Here is a 26187-nt window from a genome sequence, read left to right on the forward strand (position 1 = left end):
GTCTCCTGGACCACGAGCAGAGGATACCTACGATGGCGCTTCTAAGAGGATGCCTGCCCCTGGTCCCATTTCTCGGTAAGCTGGTATAAAACTGTTTTAATGAAACAGATTTAAGCGTACAGCAAGCTGCGTAGGGGTCATTCAGTAATTATACTAGTATATCTTTTCGGCCACTCAGTATACCTATATTGTAAAGCCAAGTAGGTTACAATAAGTACACCATTGCGGGACTTTTACATGTTGATGGCTCCGAACGAATATTGCACCGTAAAACCATCTCCAGTAGCCTTCCTCCATGAAACTGCTTTGCGTCACTCAAATCGGAAGATGGTAGGCACTGCCCTCCGCTTTAGGATAACCGCCATAAAAATAAAACGGGGAGTGCACGGATTCTCCCTGGAAGTTCTACACATTATTCTGGGTGCACGCACAAGCTGTAATTGAGGTAATGATGGCAGATATCTGGCAACGTCTATTAGTGCTTCCAGCTGTCGTGGCACGAAGAGCTCATGCGCGGAGACTTCATTTTGCGTTCGGTTTTTCCTCGCAAGAAAGTGTCGGTCAGTCTAAAGTTGATCGAAATAAGGGTTTTGTGTGGCTCGTCTTGGAATAGGGTTAAGTATTTTTCCTGTTACTGCGCGTCGGCGACTTCTTGTCCCGCGCCTTGTTCCTAATTTTTACAGCGCAGCTATTAAGAGCGTGTTCCTGTGATTTCGCGACGTCTCTCTCCGTGGTCTTGTGATGTGACCAAGAAAATGAGAGTACACCGAAGATAGAGCGAGGAGGAAAGCGCAGGAAAAGACTATGCCGAATGTGTGAGAAGGAAGGCGGTATGCCGAGGGTGCCGCGCGAAACGTGCTCCGTGGCGGCGACGCGCCTGCAAATAACGCCTGAGTAGCGCGTGCCGTCGGGCGTTCGCCGATGACGCGATCATTTTCTGAGACGACGGATAGGCTCCGTCTGAGGCTGCATCTAAACGAACTGCACGAGCTAGAGCGCCTTGGTGCCAATACCGCGCGGCGGCCGTTCCTGGTGGAGACACCTTTTGAACGGTCCTATGCTGCCGGTCCTTCCCAAACGCCCCATATTGGGTCAAATAACTCAATCCAGGGAGTAGAGTCCGCGCTCAACGCGGTCTGCCGCGTGTCCTACTGTGCGAGGCCGCTTCTGGTGTGCTGTTCCCACGTAAGCAGTACTTTCAAGGTACCCTACGTTGTCAGTGAGCAGTTTCGCGGGAGCAGTAACAACAAGCCAAGACGACCGGCCATTGCATTACTCTGTGCCGCCACTCAAAAACAAAACAGCTGAGGTATTTTCGTTTGAAACAGCACCCAACAACGCAAAATAAACGGAAAGACTGAAACTTCCAACAGTAAACCACCCTGCAGCGGAAACTATAAGGCGCGGTCTTGCTGCGGGGGCGACCTAGTAAGCCAAAATGGCTGCGCCAACGCATACGTGTCTCTACCCTGTACGGCAGAGATGCGCAATGGCTCGAGGCACAGTTATTCAGACCAGTAACACAAGGAAGCAAACACTGGCGTTTGTGGCTCTTCGAAAGTTCAAGGATCTGAGGTTAGAGGGGACCTCGTTTAGCGACCGTGTGCTCTAGAATTTTGTTTCATGGACATTGACAGGACGTTTCTGGGAGGAAATAGGGACTTCTTGGGGGCAGGAAGGAGGGGTAAGGTTAGGTGGGCTTTTGGGATGCTTTTGATGGAAGTACTATGAAGCACCGGACGTCCTTTCGCTGTTGAGTGGTTTGTGTGCTTGATTTGGGTTGTGCTATTTTCCACGTACCGAAACAAGAACCTCTTTTTTTTTAACGAATTGCCTTTACTTCCAAAAGACTTTGGAGCCTCAGCTTCCGGTTCAATTATTTTTTCTTTGGCATGTCCCTGATACAGCTTTGCTGTACAGGTTTGTTCCCGTTTGTATTTACATTTTTATTTATTTTTTTCTGTTTTTTGGGAACAATAATTTTTAGTTCTAGGTTTCGGCCAGAGCAGACGATCAGCACCATCGATGCAGGACTACAGAAGAGCGTGCTGCCGAAATACCACCTGCGTGTTGTCGCAAGAAAGCTCTGCACTTCGCGCTGCGCTCAAATTTTCCATTGAGTGGTATCGCACTCATCGGCCCTTATGTTCAGCAAAATTTTCTTCGCGTCTTCTTCCAACTTTCACGGCGCAGCTGCAACTGCTGCTTTGTTCTAGCTTGGACACGGGTTTCTAACAACACCAAATAGCGCTCGCGTCGGCGTTTCGCGGCCCCTCGCCACGTGGCGTCAGCGTTTCGAGAACACGGCGATGTATTTCGCAGTCGGTCCTTTAAGCTGTCGCGACGAGCGAATAGTGGGGCCTAGATAATTCTCGCTGTTTGGGCCACGCGGCGGTTGAGCGATTCAGGAATGGGACGCGGACATCGGTCCTAGTAATCTTCATGTCACCGTGGTGTCACCACAACCCAACACGAATTTGTCGCTTTGCGCTTCGTTTGGCACACAGGAGGGGCTGCGATTCTTGGATGTGGCCGCGGGTACGAATAAGAAGACACTCTTAATTTAAACGTAGACGTCAACGTCTGCCCCCGAAAACTGGGAAATCAGTGGTTACTGGTCTTCTAAAAAATTGGACTACGGCGTGTGTCTTTTTATCTTTCTCCCTCCCCACTCATGACTGCCGCTCTCACGAAGCAGTCGGGCGTGGAATGACGTTTTGTCTATCAAAACGCGGACGTGAAACCCTTTTTTTTCTCGCTGTCATTTCTAGTCGCTGGAGTCACTGGTTGACTATACATCGATTATCAGACATGTATTTAATCGAAGTTGTTCTAATTGGATCACAGCACGTGGGTCGTATTTTTCCCAGATTTTTTGAGCAAAGCTCCAGATTTTCGACCGTGACAAATAGTGTGTTCATAATAATTAAAGGAACACAGTTGTCCCATGAAAAAGTATTGCACGAGATTACACGCGCAAAAGCTATGTAAAAGCGTAAAACATTCATTATACATTCTTTGAATGGTGCCCGCCATTTTTAGTATTGCTTCAGTGCTTCGACGTCGCAATTTCGGTGATATTTACTTAATAACAATCATGGTTTCCGTGCTGGTATACAGATCGCACTATATTGTACGTATATTTGAGTTGGTTATTCCTGGCACAATTTTTTTCAGGGCATGAGCTCATTGATCTTATTTGGAGCTGTGCATCGGACAAATTAACAATAAAGCCAGGAGGTGCCTGTTCAACTTCATTCATAGGTAGTTTCATGTAGCGCGGCATTACAAGCGGCAGCGAGAAAGCCGCACAGCAAAAAAAAAGAACGCAGCAAAAGGGTCACTGGTAAAGCAGCACAGCTACTAATAGCACGCTTTTATGACCCAATGTCAAATATTTACTTTTTGAATGTGTGCACTGTCAATGACCAACAGTGACTCTGGTTCGTCAGTTAGCGGGAGTGGTTCGGCTGGTTAAGTAAAATTCAAGTCAGACACAAGATGGAGCACTACAGTTTGATTTTTATTGCACCCGAGAGACTGCTTCCGCTCGCTGACAAGCTAGGGTCGCTGTTAATTAGTAGCCGTTACTCCGCCTGGTCAGTGAGCCGAAGCGGAGTTAGCGGTTGGGAAAACGTCAGAAATACTTCTCCTTTACAGGTGTGAAACGACGCTAGCGAGGTCAGTCGTCCTCCATTGGAGCATTATTTTTTCATCGTTACCCAATCGGGCAAGCCGCTACCGCTAACTGAAAAGCCTGTGTTAATTTTCTTCTTTTTTTATTTTATTATGGTCAGTTTGGCTAGTGATATAGCACAAATTGTGTTGCTGGAAAGCTCTAAACCAACCCTTAGTTTAGCCATGAAATAAATAAAATAAAAAGTGTTCCGATGGAGGACGGCCGCAAATACGCAACTTTATTAAGAACATCATCCTCACGGCACCCCGTTTTGTCGCGTGCTGTCTTGTTGGAGCTTTGCTATTTTCTCGCAAGGCTGTTTTTTCGCGATTGTTTTGGCTCTTTCTGTTCTGTCGCTTGCCGTTTTTCGCGTTTGTTTTGACGTGTTCGTGTATTGTTGGTGCTGTTTTGGCACCCCACGTTTTTTTTTCTCTGCACCTCCCCATATATACCAAAGAAAGCACGTGAAACAAATTCAGTTTCTTTGAGTTGTTTTCCTAGATTTAAGATGATGGATATGGTTACTTTGAACACAGTACAGCACTCACTCCTCACATCTTCCTAATAAAACGAAATCTTAGATCAAAACTGCCACGGAAACGCAGCAGCGTCGAAGGGGTTTTTCCTATAACATTTATACAATGGAAAAACTAATGGGGGTCTTTGGAGAGTGGTGCCACGGTCTACACACTGAAGGTACGTCCTCAATTGTGGCAATAAGTGCACCCAACGACGAAAACACAAAAACTCCCGTTTCAAAAGGCGCTTTCGCGGCAACATTTCCCTCCCACGCAAGAATGGTTCCTAACCCACTTGTTTCGGCGCGCCGCGTGTGCCGCTTTCCGCGAACACGACCAAAACGATCAGAATGAGGCGCCGTGGGTCAATTGGAGTCCGACGTCAGTGCTCCCAGCTGCTCCCCGCCCGAGTCACGCGAGCTTTCAAGCGGCAAGCCAACCGCGCCTTGTTTTCAAGCTGCATTTCCCGCACTTTGAACCTGGGCCTCGCCGACATAATGAAGCAGTTCGTAAATACTGTACGGCTGTTTCCTTCCCTGTACTATGCTCCCCACGACAAACGTAGGGACATGCATGCCAAAATGAAATGCCTCGATATTCCGTTGCCGAGGCAGCAAAGCGCCCGCACACTATTTTCTTGTATTTTGCGCGTGTCCACGTGGTAACAGCAGCGTGAACGACCGCTGCTGTGGCCGATGTGATAAATAAATAGACATTTTGTGTCATTTTATGGAGAGAGACGAAGCACGTAACGTTCCGGTGAGTACGATCAATTTCATTCCTAGCAGACGGAGTGGAGGAGAGGCCAAAACGCGAAGTAATTTTCTTCTCGCATGCTTTTGAGAACTGTCCCGAAAACAGCGATAGAACTCTCGGTTGCGCAGCGCTCTCCGAGGCGGCAAACGCGAAGTCGTGCGGCCTTTGAAACGCGGCACGGATTTTTAAGCTGCGCAAATGTGCGCTGTTATTTCCGCTGGTGAAGACGTACCTCAACACCGTAATTCCGCTTTGCTGAGAGATATATTCCGCCAAACTGATACTACTTCCACAGCTGACACAATCCGTTCTGCTCTCTCCGATCTCCTCCTAATACCTTCTGCCCCGTGAACCTTACCCTCAATTTTCATTCTGTATGCTTGCATCGAGGCCTCACACAGATGCTAATGGAGTCGGGTTCCAGAAAATTTACGACGGAACCTAAGCATTCCTTAACATGAAGATTTTGCAGTAGCATCAGAGTCCCATTGCAGAACCCACCTAAGTCCTCTGATTGTTATCCTCATCCTTTACGTTCTTTGGCTTGTTCCTGTTTTTGCTTACCGTGACAGAGCAAACGCCTCCATCATCATTTCTCATTGAAGTCTTGCATTTTTTTCGCACATTTGTCTGGACAGTCGCGTGCTTCTCATTATGATAACCAGCAACACTCTTACGACGTTGCGCTATGTTGCAGGCCGCACGGTGTGCAATTATGCCTCCAAGCATTGTACTTGACCTTGAACGTCGCTGACCGCAAGAAGCCTGCTCGCGCGTTCAGGACATCCCCTCCCTTGTGGGTCGCAATGTGCATGTGCATGAGCAGTTTTGTTTCTTAAAAGGTTCTTCAAACACAGCAAGCACGCTAGCAGACTGTTAAATTTGCGGCACCGTTTTACAAACTCAAAATTACAATTGAAAAATAAATTATTTATGCAGTATTCGTCATCTCACCTACGGCAAGTGCGCAAGACGCCTGGTGTCCCAGAGTGTTTCCTTTACAATTGGTAAGTATATTTCAGATTACATGATTGGGTTCTCTGGTACAATCACAATGCGGTACAATTTTTATATCAAGTGAAAGCTCGTGAAGTTGGTTTTCTGGGAAATAAAACTGTACGATTTATCCCAATGTCGAATTATCGAATCAACGACAAAAACACCACATTCACCATTATCTAGCGCGCGGACTGAAAATACACGACACACCGCTGTGCGTGGCATTTTCTGTCCTCCTTGGGTTCTTCTATGCCGTGTATTTTCTCTCCTTCTTGTGTTCGTATAAATGCGAGCTGCTTGTCATCCGAATTAACCCGCTACCACTGAAACACATATGTTTTCAGAGTTACTGAGGAGTAGGAAATCAAGAAAAACTTGCATAGCTCACTCATTACCATGTCGCCACTTTAACGCACAGGAGACACAAAAGTAGACAAAACTATTACGCCATTGAAATAAATTAAACGAAACGTATAGTTGTCGTATAGACGACAAAGCCTTTACGATGCTCCCTTCTTGCTCTAATGAAAATATTGAGTGTCACATACACTGTATTTCCTGTTACTTTTTTGTTGGGTTGTCGATCTCAATTCTGGCCATAGTATGGACGCGCTTTCGGCTGGCCAGAATGCGGTTCTCGCAAACGTGTCATCATTTGAGGCAGCGCAGACGCAAAATGCGTAAGGCATAGTGGAACTCGGCAGCCGGATGTTGCCCTCGAATTCTAATCTGCCGGCACAGAAAAAATTCAATCGATGGAAATGGCGTGTAAAAAAAAAAGAAAGAAAACGAGGACGATGACGGATCCTGAATTGTGGGGGAACATTGAACATTGGGGGATCCTGGGCATTGTGGGGAAGGTTCTTTCTAGTCTGAGACTATTTGCATAAGATAGTGCCTTAAACTAGACCTTTTCCAGCAGGGATGATTCTGTAGCCTTACTGCAAGATCGAGAAAGAATTAACCGGTGGCCTGAGAAATGTCAAATGCGGCTAAACTCAGCAAGGTGTGCCCTTGTGATGCTTACCCCAAAATCCCAAAATTGTTAAATACAGTATAAATAACACTACGTTAACACAGGTGCTCAAGTGCAAATACTAAGGTGTCTTGTTTACGACAGATCTTGCTTGGAACCGTCATGTGAATCACGCTTCCGCAGACAGCTCGAGGGTTTTGGGATTCCTTCGACGGAATGATAAAACCTTCCTCGGGTTTCTAGAGCGTTTTTGTACAAATCGAGCGGCAGATCCAATTCTTAAACATGCCTGTTCGGTTCGCGACAAATGGATCGCTAAAAATATTTATAAATTAGACCGAATTCAGATACAAACCGCCAGTTTCATCTCCGGAAATTGTATTATGAATTTTAGTGTGACACGAACCAAGGAAAGATGTGATAGGAACTTTTACAAAGCTGCCGCAGAAAACTTCGCTGGAAATTTTATCATTTATTTACCCATAGTACTACAGGATACAGACGGCAAAAGCACATGATCGAAGCTCATTACCAATCAAAACATTCAGATCATAGTTTTAGGGTTGGTAAATTTGTCTGTAAAACAGATACGAAAAAAATCTTTTCTCCCAAGAACCACTAGTGACTGGAGTTATCTCTTTGGCTTGTTGTTAGTACAGAGAACAGTGATGCCTTCTTTTCTATGTTTTACCGTTGCAATGACTACGTCTGCTTTTATGCATGTGTGATTTGCGCGCTTTTCTATTTTATGTTTTTGGTGTTTCAGTGGCTGCAGAACTGATGCTGCCTTACCTATCTATGCTGTCTTGTTTTAATACGTGCCACTGGAAGGCCTCAGGCGTTGTGGGTATTGTGTACATAAGTATTAAATACTTAAACAAAAAATTTACACCACCTTTCCGCGAGGGGAACGATGGGGTAAATGCGACGCATCGGGGGTGAACATGCTGCGTAAATAGGATACACAACAATAGCAATCCACACGCTGACATCGCTAACATGGCGAAAACGCAACGGCAGCCCACGATGGCAACGCGGCGCAGTTACCGCGTTTATATGCAGCGGAATGAGAGAGAGCAGCACATAGCAGCGCATGCGCATGTGTTAACCGAGCGCAAGCTGTGCGCTAACGCACAGCTAGTACGGCGACGGGAGCGAGCGCAGCCGAGCGCAAGCTGCGCGCTGACCGCGCTGACGCAGAGATGGCGCTGCTGTGAGAGCGGCAGAGCGTGCAGCTGCCGCGGGGAGGAGAATGGGGGAGGAATGCGGACTACGCCGCGACAACGCGGGACAAGGCGAGTTAAAGAGATGCGTCGCATCTAAAAATCATTCGTATCCAACAACCTTATGTGCTTCAATGTTTAGTCCAATATTATTCCTACCACATTAAGTATGGATAGCAGATATATTGCCAGTAAACTTTAGAGACTTCGTTGTATGTCAACTTCCCTGGTCTAACAAGTTCTTATTAAGGCACAAATAACTAGTGTCTCCCAGTAGAAGGCTGGTTACTTTTTACTACTCGCCCTTTGTCAGTTCTTGGCACTGGAGATTTGTACACAATGTTCATGAAGCACTTCTCCGAATAACAGTGCTTTGTGAATTACATCGTGTGTCAGTTCTTGTATATGAGGTCAGTTAAGAATGTCATTAGTTTAGCAGGGGAGAGGATATTTCACTTATGCAATTTTTTTCTACTTGAGTCGTTTGCAGTCTGTGTGTAAATGCCTGCTTGGTGCCGCTTTTTTGTATGGTTAGTGTTTCGTTAGAGTGCTGTGTGCAAGTTACAGTGCTTTTACATTTTCTGTGCGTATTTAGTTTGGCTTGACACGTTTCCAATCAAACTCAATGCGTCGTTTTCAGGCCTGCTTGTATGTACTGAGCTACATTCGTTTCTAGAATTGAAATCACATGATGTATTGCAATTAGAGTATAAGAATTTCTTCTTATTATAATATTAATATTAATATTAATATTACTATTAATATTATTATTGTATTTTGTACTGTATTGTATTATTCTATTTTGTTTTTATGTAACTATCCGTGCGCCAGCACTCAGGCCTCTGGCTGTTCCTGGGAACGTAAATAAACATGACTGATTTACTGATTGATTGATTGATTATTATTATTATTATTACTGCCGCAAGATTTTGCCTAGAAAGTATTGATGTGTTCTGTGCTCGCGTGCTTTTCTCGGAAAGCAGATGTTTTTGGCAGCTGCAAAATATCTTTGGGTAATATCTACAACCTGTGTATGTTTTATGCAACCGTGTTTGAGGTCCCAAAAGAGAGAGCTTAAAACAATTGACGTGATTTTTTTCCTGCGTGCAGACGGCAGCCGCAATGCCTTGCCGGTACATCTGCGGTTTTTGGAATGGTCGAGGTACCAGTTACCGAATCCGAGCAGAGAATGATGGAACCCCTTGTAGTGTAAGTACACGTTTTAGTCAGTAGTTTATAATAAAATAAATGCTGTGTTTACGTAAACGCGCAACTGCTCGGGTTCGCTTAATAATATTACAGTAAAAATTTCAAAGAAAATTGCGAACATTCAGTCGTTTCGCGTCTACGTTCAGACATTCGCGTCTGCGGATATCACGGTTTCTGTTATTTTATCTATGAAGCCTCCTACGATAACTATTAAGAGTGAAAATATTTTATTAAGACATTTATTTCGAAATTGTGCTCTTTGGAAGTCTCTAGAATAGCGAGCTTTTTCATCGGAGAAATTCTGCAAGCACTGGCCATTTTTGAGCCATACAGTCAATTTCTATAATAACTTAATAGTGAGAAGCTTGAACGTTTTCGGAAGTTTGGCACAACATATTGGGACACAAAGATATAGTCCAAATTTCTATGTGCAAGAGCTTCGGCGAGTTTTCTACAACACAGAAGCAAACTTCGAGATATTTTTATTCATCCACCCAATTTCTATACTCCCCGCCCGATTCCAAGCTGGGGTTAATAATTAGATGTTGGCCAGAGTTTCAATGAAAAAAAATATTTCTTGTCAACCTTGCTCTTCTCTGTCGAAATAAAGAAACGCGCCTTCACAATCAACCTCCTACATACTGGAAAGCGCAGTGCCTTTGCTGTTAAAATGTGAGTATGGGCTAATGTTAGGGCAACCGCAACCAGAGCTCAGTGCAGGCAACCGCATTACCAATAGGCTTACAAGTGTTGACTCAATAGTATAGGACACTTTTTAAACTTTCTATAAGCTATATGTCAAACAAATCCTTGTCACTCGTGCTAGCCATGTTAGAAGCTATATCAAGCAGTTTTGCAGTCATGGGGTATACCTCTAGCATCGCTAGGCATAGCCTGCATGCGTTTTCTAGGGGTGTGTTGAGTTCATCGAGCCACTACATTTCCGTGCACTGAGTGCCGGGAAGAAAGAGAGCGTGCTGCGGCAGCCCATGCACGGTAGAGGGGTCGAAATAGTGTAGCGTCGGCGTTCGCTGTTGCGCTGGAGCCGCTGAGCCGGGGAGGTACCATAGCGCAGCAACAACGAAAGCCAGAGGGGACTGAGAGAGTGTGTCTTCGAACGCTATACAGCTGCCAGGGCTGTTATGTTATGTAGCGGTTATGGACTTTAGAGACTGCCTTATTGCTAGCGGAGGAAGAGCAGAATAGGGAATATTGCCTAGGAGAGCTACAGCCTGTAACCGACAAAAATTATTTTGAGGCTAGCCTTACAGCAGCGCTAGCAATAAACCAATAATGCAACATAGTTATATCAGGTTTTTTGGTAAGATGACACGTTATCACCCTGCTACAAACGGGATATTATTAAAGACCATCATAATCATCACTAAGCTAGAGTCACTGCAACTACTAAAGTAACGCCATAAGCGGCCAGCGCGGGAGCAATATTGTGGTGTTGCTGCCAGATTTGTGCCAGCGCTGCCCGCACATCGTCTGCCACGCATATGAATGGCCGCTTGTGCGTATCAGAACCTCGCTACAGCTGGCGTATTGGCCCTTTTTGGGAGCTTATTTGAGAATGCTGTATAATTCATGAACCGAATAAAGAACAAGCAAGAAAACCGTATTATGTTTTGTTGCACCGTAGCGATATTACACGAAGGGCAAGTGACACGCTTTCCCGTGCACCGTAAAGTTACTAGTGCTTCGTTGCGCAGTAGAGTTCTATTCGTTTCTCGGGCGCTCAGAATTGCACAAACCGTTTGGGTGCAAATGCTCTTTTACACAAGCTGGTTGTTTTTACCTACTGATGCCAAAGCTATTTGTCCAACCATTTTTATCGTGACAGTTTTCAAAGATGCAGTGGTGCGTAGGGCGCGTATAAGAGAACATCTGCGGTATGAGAATACGCCAGTTGTGTACAATGAATTTCTTTCCGAAGTTGCGGGCGCACATCAATGCGAATGCCGTACGGTGAATTTCTTTACGAGTTCCGAAGGGAACAAAGGGCTCAGAAAAATGTGAAAACGCCAGGACAGCAAAAGCAACAATTAAAATTTAAAGTAAAAGTTATTGTTCAAAATTTGAAAAAAAGGTCTATCCATCATACGCAGCCACAGTGCCTCGGTCTAAGCTATACAACCTCCACTCTGCACACCCCATGGTAAAATATTTACAGGGAGCAGAAATCGGAGGGGGCGCCTGCCTTTCCCATCGGCGTACGGAGCGTATGCACGGTGTCTTTACCGTGCATCGCACACATAACACTTTGTCAGCCCGGATTTCCGAAAATTATCCCTTATATTCATGTGAACAACACGTTTGGACATAAATTATTTCCCTGTAGAACTTCCTTGCTATAACTTAAATGAGCCCGTGCGCGCGTAGTAAATAAAGCTGTTCGCGCTTTTGTATTGATATTTAGGATATAAACATGTTTTAACGTTTGCTTAATAAACGCAACTGTCACGTTCTCGTTCCGGATCAAGGTCAACGCAGGAACAAAAGTGAAAACGATTGTGCCAAAGCGATACCGGAAAAAAGCTTTCATTTCCCTCATACCATGCAATTCTGATATTTTTCAGGGTAGCCGTCGTTTCCGTTGACAAGGCGAGAACGCTATGCTATTTCGCAACTAATCAGCAAGGTTCTTTACTGCGCCTCTAACAAACATAGCGTAGGCAGCATTAGCGACTTTGTACAACGGCACGTGGCGTTTGCACCTTTGCATGCTTCAACAATCCCATTTCGTCAGTAACCTCTATCTCTGTCCAACGCGATGCAAATACAAACACAAACAAGTGTAAAGTCCTTACGTCGCACAGCTTGGTATTTCTTGTGGTAACAAATTTTTGTCCAGTCGAATGTGGTGTATCCATATCGCTCGTCTCCTCGTATATGCCTTGCCTGCTTGCCTCTTGGAATCATTAAGTCCTTTACCAGACTTCCTTCTGTAACTGCAGTCAAGAGCACTGCAGCGTGGCATTCTGTGGTCCTTTACATTGCGGTTTAGCACGTGTGTAATGTAAGAGCCCGCACGAAAGCGAAAATGCAATCCGTTTGCCGCACGATCCCTGCCTCCGCTCACGGTATAAAGCGAGCAGCAGGAACGAAAGTGGCCGGCTCTGACCGCGTGGCCGAAACAAATCAAACGGATGGCTTGTATTCGGGAGGCGGCGGAGAGAAAAGAATGGCAGTACTTTCGAAGTTATAGTAACTTTAGAGTCTGCCGGGCAGCTGGTGCAGCAGTTCGTGAACTTCTTTGTACTGCACTCTGATGAATTCTGGTGTATTTCATCATTTGGTGTAATGCAATGAAACAAATGGAGGTTCGACGGGTAATCCGCCAGAATATGACTGATTCGGCGCACCGGTTATTTAAAGCGAAGCTTTCCTGGTACCACTTATGGCTGCGTCGTAACCAAACGCACTGCAGAAATTCAAACTCACAAATTGGGAAGGCATACGATGAAGATGATGATGATGAAAACAAACGTGTCCTGTGGTCGCAATGGAACAAGAGACCCTGGCGTAGTGACGCCGACATCTATCACATTGCGCCATTCCGACACTGACGAAGCAGTTTTGCATTTTGGCCTGTGACTTTCCCCCGGCTAATCGAACTTATAAAGAAATTAAATTCAATTTCGTAAATCGCCAAGACCTACTTACTTTTTTTAGCTCAGAGAAATCCCGGCGTTTCAAACATGTTTATTTTTGAACGGAAATGGCTTTGATCGTTCTAAAAATTGCCCCGAAACTTACCAAAAAGCACAAAATAAAAATGAAACAAAAAAAAATCCGTCTGTGGGAATACGCATCATCGAGTCAATGTGGCAAAAATGATCCCGAAGAAGGTTTGAGGTACTATGCCTAACCTAAAATTGCTGATTTGGTGACGTGTAAAACTTCCAGCTGAAAGCAAGCTGCACGAGGGCGGCAGAGTACCCCCACATATTTTATTAAGTTTAGATAGATTGTCGGAAATATAATTGTTCGGGAGCAGAACAAATCGCAAAACGTTCTGGTTTCTGAAGGGGCATTCCCACGCCGTAACGCACCGATTAGGGCTTGTAAGAAGACTGTAACTATTAAATATTTACGAGCTCTATGTCAGGCCACTTTAAATGGTAAAGAAACTGCTTGTATAGGATTTGTACTTATACAAATTAATTCCAAAGCCGCAAATAAAAAGTAAACTAACTTAAACAATTTATTGCGATTTCGGCATTAAAGTTTTACATTTTTTATGCGTCACCTAGGAAAGTTAATATTTTTATAAGAAGAAGAGGAACACACTGACAAAAATTAGTGAGATAGAAAATAGTAATAAACTGCAACAATGTGTCAGGTACAGTTGGTTTTTCATTTAGCGCTCTGTGTGTCGTTGTCTGTGTTCCTGTCATCGTCTTTGCTGCGCTTCCATACGCCAGATGTACCAACTCGCCCAAACCAATACTCTCCTGGTTTTTCAATTTTATTTCAATGCTTCTGGACCCAATAAAGGCGCCCTTACATAGCTGTTTTTACATAGCTATGTTTTCTAAAGCTATATCTCACCCAACCACGGAGCAAAATAAATAGGCGAGCCGACTTCGCTCTCTCTGGCGGGCACATGATGTCCATCACTCGCGGAGCACAATGTAGATGGCGCAGCGAATGGACCGCCGGCTAAGCGGCCGGCGTTCCCCGTGCGCCGACGAGCGCGTTGGCGGAACTCATTTCGTCGGCTTTTGTCGTCTGCTTCGGCGACGGTAGTTTTGGGCACGGAGTGCTTTGGGCCTGCTTTGGCGCCGCTTCGCGTTCATTGCACTCCTCCTTCGCACGGCTTGATTAACTTGTTCGACAGCACCTTCTGGGTCCCGCCCCCAAAGGAATTGAGTGGTCGTACGGCAATGATACGTTAAGAACTGGTTTGCATGGCGGGAAACCAAAATGTAGAGACCACATATAGACATATGGCTGCTATACAAACACTACCTTTCGCGCAGTGCTTGCCGAAAATGCGGCTGCGTTTTGTAAATTTGTGAACAGCAATTCGGCTGTGTTTTAACAGGTTTTACAAAAGGCGAAAGGAGCAACTGGTTTTGATCAATAGCGATTATAAACGTTTCCTCAGCTTTCTCGCAGTTCTTCAGCTGACGTCCAAAACATAGTGCGCCAGAACACGGAACGGCACTCACACGCTCGTCAGAAAATAACAGAAACGTGTTAACATCACTCGCGACTACCCGCGACGTAGCAATCTGCTTAAGATCAAGACCCTGACAGTGCGGTGTTTTCACAAGCCTTAATTTTGATATATTTTAATTTGCCAGACCCAATATCTCTGTGGTGATGACTCGCCGAAAGAAAAGGTTTAATGAGCCTGTTTTTTGCTAGTCAGCCGCTTAAACAAAAAAAAAAAAAAAAACGCCGGGAACCCTGGTAGGCCCAAATTGCAGCCATGCAAATCGCAACATTTTATTTGCAGTCCGCGGCGTTTTCAACGACATAACACGACCGTAGAGCGACAGTGAACATGGCGTGGTAAGTTGCGGCATGAGCTACAATGAAGATTGCGTTTGATATTCTTGGGTGCTTTATCAAGCTGACAGTGTTTTTGTATACTTAATTCAACAGGGCAGCTGTCCAATTCAGTCATTGGCACAGAAATGAGTGTATCATTGCCCTTTTCCGATGGAGACTCTGGGCGACCCTTGTAAGCGTTGTTCGTGCGCAGAAGCAGTAAGGACGCGGCAGGATAGCGGGACAACAGCAGAGGGTAATTTTTGCGCTGCATCGATTGGTCGTAAGCAGAAACACGCTAGACTGTGTGTCGTGGCGTTCCATATTACCCTTGCTCATTCTTTGGTGCTTCTGAAGTCGTCGTCGTTCAGTTGTGTCTTACATCTGATGTGTTAGTACAATATGCTTAGCGACCCTTCGTAATGTCAAAATAAACACTCCCTGATAGGTAATAAGCGATCGCCACGTATGCGGTGGCGTGCGATTATCTGCGCCGTATATTGCAGCTGGGCACGGGTGTTTTAATTCCGCGCGTGCACGCATTCCACTTGCATAGTAGGAGAGGCATAACACAGACGTCGCTGCGATAGAAAAGACGCCTCTGGGGCGAGCGAAGAAGGGAAGAGACACGTACAGAGGCACAGCGACGAGAGGGTGAACGAATCAGGCAGAGAGCAAAGGGAAAGCTGGGCGGCCGGTGGCGCGGTGACATTATCGGCCCGAGCAAATGATTTTTTCTGGGCCACAGTCGGTGCCCCTTTTTATATCTTGCTCCGTGCACCCAACTTTTCTTCGATACAGACACTTACGAAGGACACGATCAATTTCGTTGGACTTCAAGTTAGCGCTACTACAATACGGCAATGTTCTGACGGTTTTTACAACCGTGGAGGCAGATTTATCTTACAGGCAAACCTTGCTGAAATGAGATTTACAAAAAAAATGGAGGTTCCGACTATAAAAACCTAGAGAAAACGTAGACGTTCACTTGTTAAAAGCTTTACAAAAAGTAACATTATTGTCGTTATAAAGAATGATACCGCAAAACTTGAATGCGACTGCAAAATATACTTATGAAATATTTAAATACCGTTAGATGAATTCAGTGGGGTTGGGTTTTACATCTCAGTGCCGAAATAAGTTTTACATTTTCTCAAGACAGCATACCTCAAAGACTGAAATTCTCAGTCTTTACTGTGGATAACAGCTCGAAGCAGGCAGCCGGAGCGAAGGGAGCCTGAGTCCCACCTTTGATAACCCCATTAATGAAAAAAATTGTGGAAGTTTTCAAGTTACCCTCTCTCTTCTTGGAAAGGTGCATGTTAGTGATTTTTTTCTCTGTCCCACATTGGGTGCGCGCTTTTTAACTATCGAATATGTACCAACTATCCCACGTTCTTGTGTAAGCTGTATGGAGTTTCTTAAAATTGTTAGCTGTATTATTTACCGTCATTTTTCTAATGAGTTTTTTTGTACATTAGGAACGCGGAGCACACGGTGTGTGCTGGAACGGAGCATGTCTCACGCGCTTTGGAGAGCAAGATGAGCAGTTCCAGCATCTCGAACCCGCTTCTAAAACACCACGTCATATAAGAAAGCGGGATGTCACGGCTGTGAAAGGAGGTAAGAACATTTTCTTTTGGAAGCAAATGCAACTTACCATTTAGCAAAGCCTTTGGATATGTGTGCCGTCATTTTACCAATGTCGTGGTGCGAAACATCACTGCGCGTTTTTGTTATCCTTCTTTCGTTTCATTAAGCGAAAGAAGGCTAACAAACAAGCGGCAGCGCTCTGTTGAGCACTGCTTTACCCAAATTATTCACAGTCGATCTGACCAGCGTTAATCACTTAGCGGCCAAGAGATTGGGCTAGGGGCTACAAATCTAGAGTTCGATCCCAACCATGGCAGCCGTTTTTCTAGAGTAATCTTGAAAACCACCCACGCTTCGCAATTTCGGAGAAGGGCACTGATTCCCAGCGGTAGACGTTATTCCTAGGGTCCTAAAGGGACACAACCGAATTTGTCATGCTTCCGTTTTTGCTTGAACTGCGTAGACTGGCTCAAATAAGCACACTTTTCATCGTTTGTCCGGTTGACAAATCGGTAATTATTTTACAAAGCGCGAAAGAAGAAAAACTACCATGCGCGGTTTGCGGTGGCCGCACCAACTAAGGCTGTGACGTTGGGAGGAGGGGGCACCTTGATTGGACGATGCCCAAGGGTAGCAATCAAACAAGTTTCGGTTTCGGTTTCGGTTCTGTAAAACACAATCAATAGCGTTGTTGAATGGGCATTCTCAATATCTCAATAATCATCGTACCGCGCTTCTGCCATGTTGTCGGCTGTAAAATGCATTAGATAAGGCTCCCACGATGGCTTGGAATCGTAGCATTCACTAGCCGAGGCCTACGCAGTGCATGAACGCCCTCCGCGTCCCCGCAGACGCTCAAATGCCATGCGCTTTTCCCCTATATTTGGAGCTTGCCTCACTCATGCCTGTATCGTAAAAAGCGTGTTCGCACCAGGCCAACGGTCTGTTGATTCTTGCCTGTGCCCACTGCCCGCAAGCAGTGGGTGCTTATGGCAACAGCACGCAAACGACAACTCGCTAGCGCGCCAGTGCCAGCCTGCGCGTGTTCTGGGAACTAGTTCGTGAAGGAATGAACGTTGAAGCCCAAAACAAGGTTAACTGAGTATAGAAAACATCGGCGGAAAACGAAAAAGTTAACTTATAAAAAAACACTACCCGCGGGGATTCGAACTTGTGTCTTGCAAAATACCTAGCGCTCCAAACCAATCGGCCACGGGCGAGCGCTGCCGACCTTGGAAATATAAGGTATATAATGTATAACCAGTTTACACTTTTATTTAGTTTTAGCATTCTAAGCAGCTTAGGTGACTATTTGTTGTTTTGCGCTCGTGCAGTAAGCATCTCCCAAGTTTCCACAATATCTCACGTCTAGTAATTGCATTTCTTAGACGGAAAAGCGTTCGCAGATGCGTAGTCATGCTGCCGGCCGCTGTGCTTGTTCGCCCACCTCAAAAAAGTGCTTCCCGCACGCTAGTTTTGCGCTGTACGGTAAAAATATGACTTGATTTTATTTCCTTAGTACCTATATTGACTTCACTGACACTTCTCCCGCCTAAAAAAGACCTTATATTTTCCTACTGGCGTACCAGTCAGCGAAGCGTCGCATGTGCGCTTGTGCAGCGCTTGTGTGAAGCGACCTTGACTTGGAGGTAGATACAGTGTACAAACTAACCAAGTAAAGAAAGGCACAATCTTCCATTCACAAACGTGTCCTGGCTTCGTTTCAACTGAGCGAACAAATTGCGACGACTCGTAGGCGGCCGGCGGACGAAAAGCTGGGCCGACTGACTCTGTGTGAAGGCCCGGGAGCCGTGCAGTAGCGCAGCCAATTGCCAGCTCATCCCCTCCTGACGTCACACGAAAACGCCACAGAAATTGGGCCAGCGTAAAGAGAGGAGGACAGCATTTTCGAATTAATTTTTCTATTAAATAAAATCGCGTAAACGTGCCCAGAGTGGTCGAAACATGGCCTGGGGACTCCGGACTACAATTTGCGCTAGTAATCCCGCAATGTTTACATATCAATTCAGTGTCCCTTTAACAGCGGCACACCTTATAGACAACCAGTAGCCTCGGCGTTGGCCTCAGATTTGTAACAACTCAGATTTGGAACAACTAGCCTTGGCGTTAGCCTCAGATTTGGAACAACTCGCTCGTTTGTGTATTCTTGTAAAATTTATGCATGTCTAGCAGGAATTTGTAATCATTTCACGATGTGCTACGTCTGAGCGATTTTTTTTTTCAGTATCCAGCACGAAGACCGTGACTTCTGGGGATGGCGGAACTTTCTCCACAAAAACCACTAAAGTCACAAAAACTATCAAAACCGACGACGAGTCCGGCAGTGCACCATCATTCGCCGCCAAGGGATTCCAATCAAATTTAATGGAAACGTTTTCCAGAAAAGGAGCAACAAAGGGTGCGGCAACCGATTCCACAGGGGACGCTAGCCTATTTACTTTGAAAAATGTACCTCCTACAGGGCCCGCGATGGGAGGTTTCTTTTCTGCGAATAGTAATAACGAGGATGCTTCAAGGTCTGTGAAAAATGGTCGAGTAAATGTCGTTGTTCGCATGGGTCCGAACGGACAAAGAATTACCACTCGCACTATAAACAGAATTGTTATAAAACGCGGGCCCACAAAAACTGTACGTAGAATTATAATTCATAAGTCTAGGGGTGGATCTACCAGTTTCATGCAGGGTGGTACCAATGGAGGCACAATGCGTACCATATCTTTGAGCCACCGCCCTATGGGAGGAAGAAACGTGCTTATAACTGGCTCATTGACGCTGCCCAGCACAAAAACAACTAAAATAACTACGGTTAGGACAGTAACTGTGCCACGCAACCCAATCCAATCGTTAGTCCGCACTGTAACACAAGAACGCATTTCTGGCGGTACAAATCAGGGCGGAATATCAGCCGCCACGAAAACTGTTTCCACCGTGGCCGTAGCAAAGAAGGTGCAACCATCAGCCTCCGTCGTTCAGTTGCCAAGTCATGGCATTACTTCATCTACCAGCAGCTCATTACAAGCTGGGAGCTCTGGGGCACTCAAAGGGTTGGAAGTGGAAGTCCCAGGCTATACGGCGGGATTGCGGCACAATTGGAAGTGGGTTCTTGCACGTCGTGTGGGAATGTATCCTCCTTACGTGCAGGTCGTCGATCCAGATGTTTTGTTTTACAAGCTCGGCCTTCGTAAGCCATATATCCCAGCTTTGCCTGTTCCGGTACAAGACGTGCTCAACAGAGTACCTGTCCATCCCGTTGGCAGCGATTTGTATGGGTTCCTATTATCCAGTAGGATACTAGAGAAAATTCGAGGCTTTACTGACCGCTTTAAAAATGGGCTATCAAGGCTCAACAGTATGCTATCTACAACTAATGCCTCACAATTGGAAAATTCAAACATAATCAACAGCCTTTTTACAAGTGGCCAATCTTCTCCTTTAGGCTCTCCAATTCTTCAGAAAATTATAGAGGCAAGTTTGTCAGCTTCGGGAAGCAATCCTATGAGCAATCCATTGGGTGGTCTTCTTAGCAGTACTTACGGGAATCTCTTTAGCGGAGCGTACAGTGCACCTTATGGCAGCCCATGGTCAAGTCTTCCTGGTAGTCCCTTCCCTGCAAGCACATGGCCTCTGTATGCAAGAGCACAACCACAGCTGAATGGCTTTGGACATAGCCCTTCAGGATATCCAGGCAGTTCTTTCGGGCTTTACGATTCCTCAGGTGTGGCAACAAACCCGTCTGACATACCACACACATCGTTGGAGGACGACAATGTTTTCGCGGCGTCTGAAACATCTTCGCCGAAAAATGTAGAAGGCCTACTGAGAAATCCTAAATACTTAAAGACGCTTCTGGCCTCCCGTGTCAACAATAGGTGGACACCGTATGGGCGATACAACCCCTCATATGATGAATCTACAGAAACCGCAAGTGACAAATTTGCTAAACTTTTGGCAGTGGAAAAACTCCGCCACTTACTGAAGGTGCCACGTACACGTGATTCTATAACGCGCAGTATTCTTCATAATTTGAACGTGGAGCAATCGGAACTTGCTCCGGTCTTTGAGAGACAACGCGGCGTTCCAGGAAGGAAGGAATTATATAAAATGATAAGCAAACTCCTTCATAGAAGAGCACATGGCGGCATATTCAGCCCGTATGAGGTAAAGCCGGTTTACAGAACGGAATCTGATAATAGAGGTGACCTTGTTTCGGAACTTAATTTTATTCTTAGCAGGGGTAAAGATGACAGAAAGCGATACGTTTCAGCGCCGAGAACGGAGACAGAAGTGCTAGAATTGCTTAACGAATTGCCGGGAAAGCACAGGACCAGTCGACACAGCCCCGTGTACAGGCTCCTCCAGGAAATAAGAAGACGCCAGCGACACCATGGTTCACCTGATGGCTCGGATAATTCTGATGTAACGAGTGTGATCGAAGATATTCTTACCTCGTCCGAACGACGGCCATCCTCCACCCGAACTTCTGAAATCACCAAGGAAATCACAAAAGCGTTGCTTAGGTCTCGTCAAGGTCCAGTCCCAACAGGTGGAAGAAGGGATGCACACCTGTCGAAGACAGTATCTGTTCACGGCGCATCGCACCTAGAAGCCAGGCCCCAAAGGCTAACAGAAGCTCAAGTATATTCAACCACATATCAGACAAACAAAGGGCCAGCAATAACGTCAACTCCTTACTCTCCGGTCACCATGCCTTCACTAGAAGTCACGAGGTCACTAACGCAGCAGTCGCAGGCACCGACCTTGATAGGTATCAACGGATATGCTGCTAGTGCGAGCGGCGCTTCTCCACTTCAGCCGTACGCGCCGTTTGCCCCACAGCCTGTGTACTCAATGGACGGAAGTAGTATTTCTAATCAAGCTGCCTTGTTGAATCATCAATATATTTCCTCTACTGGCGGTGTGTATGGCAGTCCAGTAGCTCAACCTGCTACAACATTGATGTCAGGAACAGGATACTCAGGCTACTCAACAATGCCGTCAAGTGCTGCTTACGTATCCCAATATACAGCACAGCCGTACTACCTAGGGACCTCTTTATATGGAAGCCACCCGCACTATGTCGTAGAGGGGCACGAAGCTCCTGGAACCCGCTGGCAACTTAGGGTGTGGCGTCACCACCCAGGCGTGTCATACGCCGCACCTGGGTTTAGCAGCTTTGGGTCCAGTCACTTAGGTAGTGTCGTCACGAAAGCCAGAGAAACGGTAACACGTGGGCTGCAGTTAGGAACCGAGCCAGGGCACTTTGGCTTCGCAACATTCGGGCCCGCTGCTACCCAGCCACAGGGGGGTGTTTCTGGATGGACTGGTGCCACGTCGCAGTACATGGTGAGAGCTGCAGATGGCAGTTTAGTCTTAACGCGCCAACCACTTCACTTGACGCCTTCAACATCAGGCGCTGTTGTCTCTCAAATCACAAAGACGACGACAAAGACGACTTCAGGGTCACCTTTTGCCGTTGGGACAGGGGGTGTCCAGAGTAATCTTTACTCAGCAGGTTTAGGTGGTGAGACTTCAAAGAGCACCACCACTGAAACGAAAATCGAAGCCGTGAAGCAGCAACTATCAGCAGCTGCAAATGGAAAGTCTGAATTATTATCGGATCTATCACAGAACAAAGCGTCTCCTTTTAGTGACCTATCTTCCGATAGTGGCAGTGAAGGCACCGCATCTTCCAGCTCCACCACTGGGTCTAGCTCGAACAGCCTGCAGACCACCGAGGACCTTTCTCAGTCGAAGGTTCGCCGATAAAATTTTGTATTGCTACAAAAACCTAAAATATGAGCATTTATTTTGTGATACCTGTTAATTTTGTTTCTTCAAGAGAATTATCCTCACAGATGAAAATGAATGGTTTCGCAAAATGTATTTTATGGTCACCATAGGAAATAAAATATTCTACAATCAAAAGTGCCTAAAATGAGGTTACGTCTTTGAACAAGAACTCTTGTTTGTACGGAATGGGATACAATAAAGATGTCTACAACAGTAAGATTTATGGTTTGTTTTGAAAGCATGAAATATAATACATATAATTTTTTTCAGCGTGCAAGACTGAATGATATGTTTTTGCTGCACCATTAGAAAACCTCATTTTTATCCTGCATTGCTTGCAGTCTCATGACCGTCATTTGTTTATTGCTAAAAAACAAAAGTAAATTATGACTGGTTCCTAGTACTTACCACTCTAGTGCGGAACTTCGACACTCTGCTCCTTACTACGAAGTCTGGATGCAATTTTCAGGCCACTGTATTTGTGCGTTCAGAACAGGTAAACCCTGGCACCATTTCTGCAGTAGAAGGAAGCAATACTTCGTTAGCCCTGCCTCTATTCGTGTATACATCTCGCGGTATCAGCAAGCGCCTGTGCAAGAGAAGACAAAGACTAAAGGAAAGTGGTTAAGAGAGTATATTGTTATCAATTGTCTGTACGTACCAGCTGTATATTTTCAAGATGTGGAGGATAAAGAAGCACCAGCAGATTACCATTCAGAAATATGAATGTGGAAACACTGGTTGCGATTGTTCTTCATTTGGCAGTTGTTCCAATTTCGGTGTTTTACACAGAAGCTCGCTGCGCGCGCGCACTGCTGCGAGGGAGATAAACCCAGAAATCGTTTCTCCGCGTACCTTCTAATGCTCTCCAAATCGGTCTGTTCTCAGATGCACATGGGGTGGCACTCGAGGTGTTTTTCCCGTGCAAAGGACCGCCAGATTTTCCTTCCGCCTATTTATATAAAGCATCCCCTAAAAAAACATAGGCAGAAAGTGGAGAAAATATTGCGCGAAAATACAATAATCATTTAGTTTGTGATGGTATTAGTGGCTAGTCAAAGGGATGCGCGCTGAAAAAATGAGACAGAACTTGATGAACGGTAGAAATTGGAGACGCACATTTTCTGGGGATTTGAGAAGTTAATGAAAAGGATGTCACAATGACGTCTCGCAATTGCAATTGACGTCTCGCTGGCGGGCAGTACGCTGAACCCCAGCGGTTCTGGCACTGCAGTGTGCGCGCGCGTGCTGTGCGTGGAAGCAAAGAAAAGCTTTGCGTGCAGAAACTTCGAAACAATGCGTTATGACAAAATCAAGGCGCCTAACTTACCAAAATGTTCACCTCCTCCCTTTTTGCGGTCGCAGAAACAGCAACCGTTTACCATATTAGCACGTGCTTAGGTGCGCGATTACGATCGAGGCAGTGGGGTTTGAGGCACTTCGTACGATTGCATCCATATCTGTGCATTTGGTATTCCTTGGACTAAAATAAAAATTTGCTGCAATCAAATGACAGCCGTGCGCCGCAGACACCGCACGATGATCAATTTAAGCAATGACTATATCCTAGTTACACAAGCCGCGGTTAGACGAAACCGCAGTTTGCTGCCTTATACCCTAGTTACACGGCGGAAGTAACAGCAGTTACCTTTAGCCGTTACGTTTAACCGACGGACTAAAGTGCGGTTAACCCGCTAACCATAGTTAACGCAAACTGAGCTTTGCCACCTCAGTTCGGTCACGCTAACCGCAGTTGCCACAGCCGCAGTGTTCAAAATCGCACAAGTTAGTTCGGTCGCAAGTGGCGGCGCATCAGCGGAGGCGAAAAAAAATGCCCTGGCGTTCGGAGAACACGAAGGCCCTCAATTAGCCGGTGCCCTAAAGCTGCCCCCAAGAGGCGCTTGCATTCTTTGCGCCGCTCTCGCAGTCGGCGCGACGGCCCGTGGGAAGAGTCTCGTTTTCACGTCTACCCGATCAACTACGCCAAGGTAAATTCCGCGCGTCTTTCGCAAAAAAAAAAAAAAAAAAATGGAATAAGCAGGAAATCATGAAGCGTTTTCTGTACTTGGAAACGATCCGCGCAGACGTAGGCCGTACTTCCAAACACGCTTGCGCGCCTGCCCGCACGGCACTGGAAGCGGCTCGAACCAGCCCAGACACGGCAGCAACAGCTTGTCGCCGCTATTCAAAATCAATCTGATCACGGAAAAGAACTTCCACATGCGAGAAAGTGGATCTCAGTGTGGCGAAAAATTGTGCTATGTATTGTAATTCGCAGTTGTAGAGGTAAGCTCCGGACAGCGAAGTTTGCCGGGCGACCGCAGCGCTAGCCGCGGCTGACCCGCGCAACTCTGGGGTGGTGCAGCCGCGCAGACCGCCTTCAGCGCCCGTGAACGGAATTTTGCAAAAACATATGTCGTAACATTATTTGCAGGTATATCTACAACATACTGCAAAAAAAGTATTCAGAAATGTAGTATAGTAGGCGGAAACCTCCAAAGAATACGGGGCACCGATTAAGTACTGTCGCCTTGCTGGAGAGCCGCACGTTAACCCAACTGGGGTGCGTGCTTGAAAGCTTTGCATTCTCCCACGGATTCTTCTTGTCTCTTATTTTTCGCAGATACCAAGCCTGATTACTCAATATTGAAAAACCCACACTATGCGAGGGGATTACATGCTGCCGTGGTGTGCGAGCAGCTTGTTAGTAAAGTGGCTAGCAGGCGGTAAATACGCATAAGTGCGCATTAAATTTCGTAACAAAGAGGGCGCCCAAACAGAGCTATAGCAGTGTACTTTATTACCCAGCGGTTCTACTCTGCTTCATCTAATATTTCACGGGCCTATATCGCCTTAATAAATACATATAAACACATATGGGGCGGGCACTTATAAGCGTTAACCTACCCAAATGTCTGGCGAGCGATTGGATATCATAACATCACCGCCTCTTCTTGCGAAAGAAACGATGAAATTGTTGTCTAACCACTGAAAAGAAAAGAAATATAGAGATAAGACGTGCCACCATCAAAGTTCGAAATATATAAACGCAGGACGAAATTTTCTCGCTCAGGAAGGAGGAGCAGGAGGACAAACTTTATTTATCTCATCCGTTGAGATTCCGGTCACTCTAAACCATTGAGGGCTGTCCTCAGAGAACTAATGTTTTCACCTGCGAGTTTTGGTATGAAGGTTGTGAAGGTAATGAAAGCGCTACTATTTCTTTCTAAGAAAGGTCTCACGCCGGACCCGTTGGCATGGAGAGACAAAAATACCTGAATATGAGTATTCCGTAATTTATTCCGATCCGCCGATTTGATATTCTGCCTACCCCTACCCCCACCCCCTACCCGCCCAATAGAATTTCTTCTGATAGCCTTCTCGTGAAGAGTTTCTTTTTTGGGGCGTGTTTTGATACAGCTGCCGTTCTGAGCTACACCTGGAAGTTGAAACGTTTTATGGCGGAGCGAGCACTTATTAGCGGCAGCACTTTCGCTATACACAAACAAATGTGAATTTCATACTGTTACATGTATGGAGCATCACATTCGGATCAATTACCCTTTTGTAACACCGTGGTGCAGTTAGTAGTTCAGCAGTTGCAAGTGCACTCGTATGGATGGATTACATCGCGCGGAAACATCGCGCAATGTCTGATATATTTGCAGACAAAGCCTCCTCTTTTGTGTATTACACAATATAAATTATCTTTTCGTTTTGAAGCAAAACATTCTGAATTTGAGAAATTTTTGCCTGCAGGCAGGCTGTACAACCGTTTCTCTTCTGGGCATGACGCATATGCGGCTTTTATATGCCTTCCCATACGCGAATTCAACTGAATAAATCCATCTTCCTTCACCTGCACTGTGTGACAGAATTACTGAACAATCTGTAACTTCGTTTTAAACCCAAAATGTG

The 26187-nt window shown here is 45.8% G+C and overlaps 1 long non-coding RNA gene across 1 annotated transcript; it reads left to right on the forward strand.

The window, feature by feature from the left end:
• Positions 1-22486, forward strand: LOC144166161 (uncharacterized). The gene is made up of 5 exons (XR_013321604.1): positions 1-75; positions 5893-5960; positions 9262-9360; positions 16347-16488; positions 18704-22486. It is a non-coding gene; the product is annotated as an uncharacterized LOC144166161 (long non-coding RNA).
• The last annotated feature ends 3701 nt before the right edge of the window (positions 22487-26187 follow it).

Source organism: Haemaphysalis longicornis, unplaced genomic scaffold (assembly GCF_048455015.1).
Source record: "Haemaphysalis longicornis isolate Haplotype H1 unplaced genomic scaffold, Haemaphysalis longicornis Haplotype H1 scaffold_16, whole genome shotgun sequence".
Lineage (NCBI taxonomy): Eukaryota > Metazoa > Arthropoda > Arachnida > Ixodida > Ixodidae > Haemaphysalis > Haemaphysalis longicornis.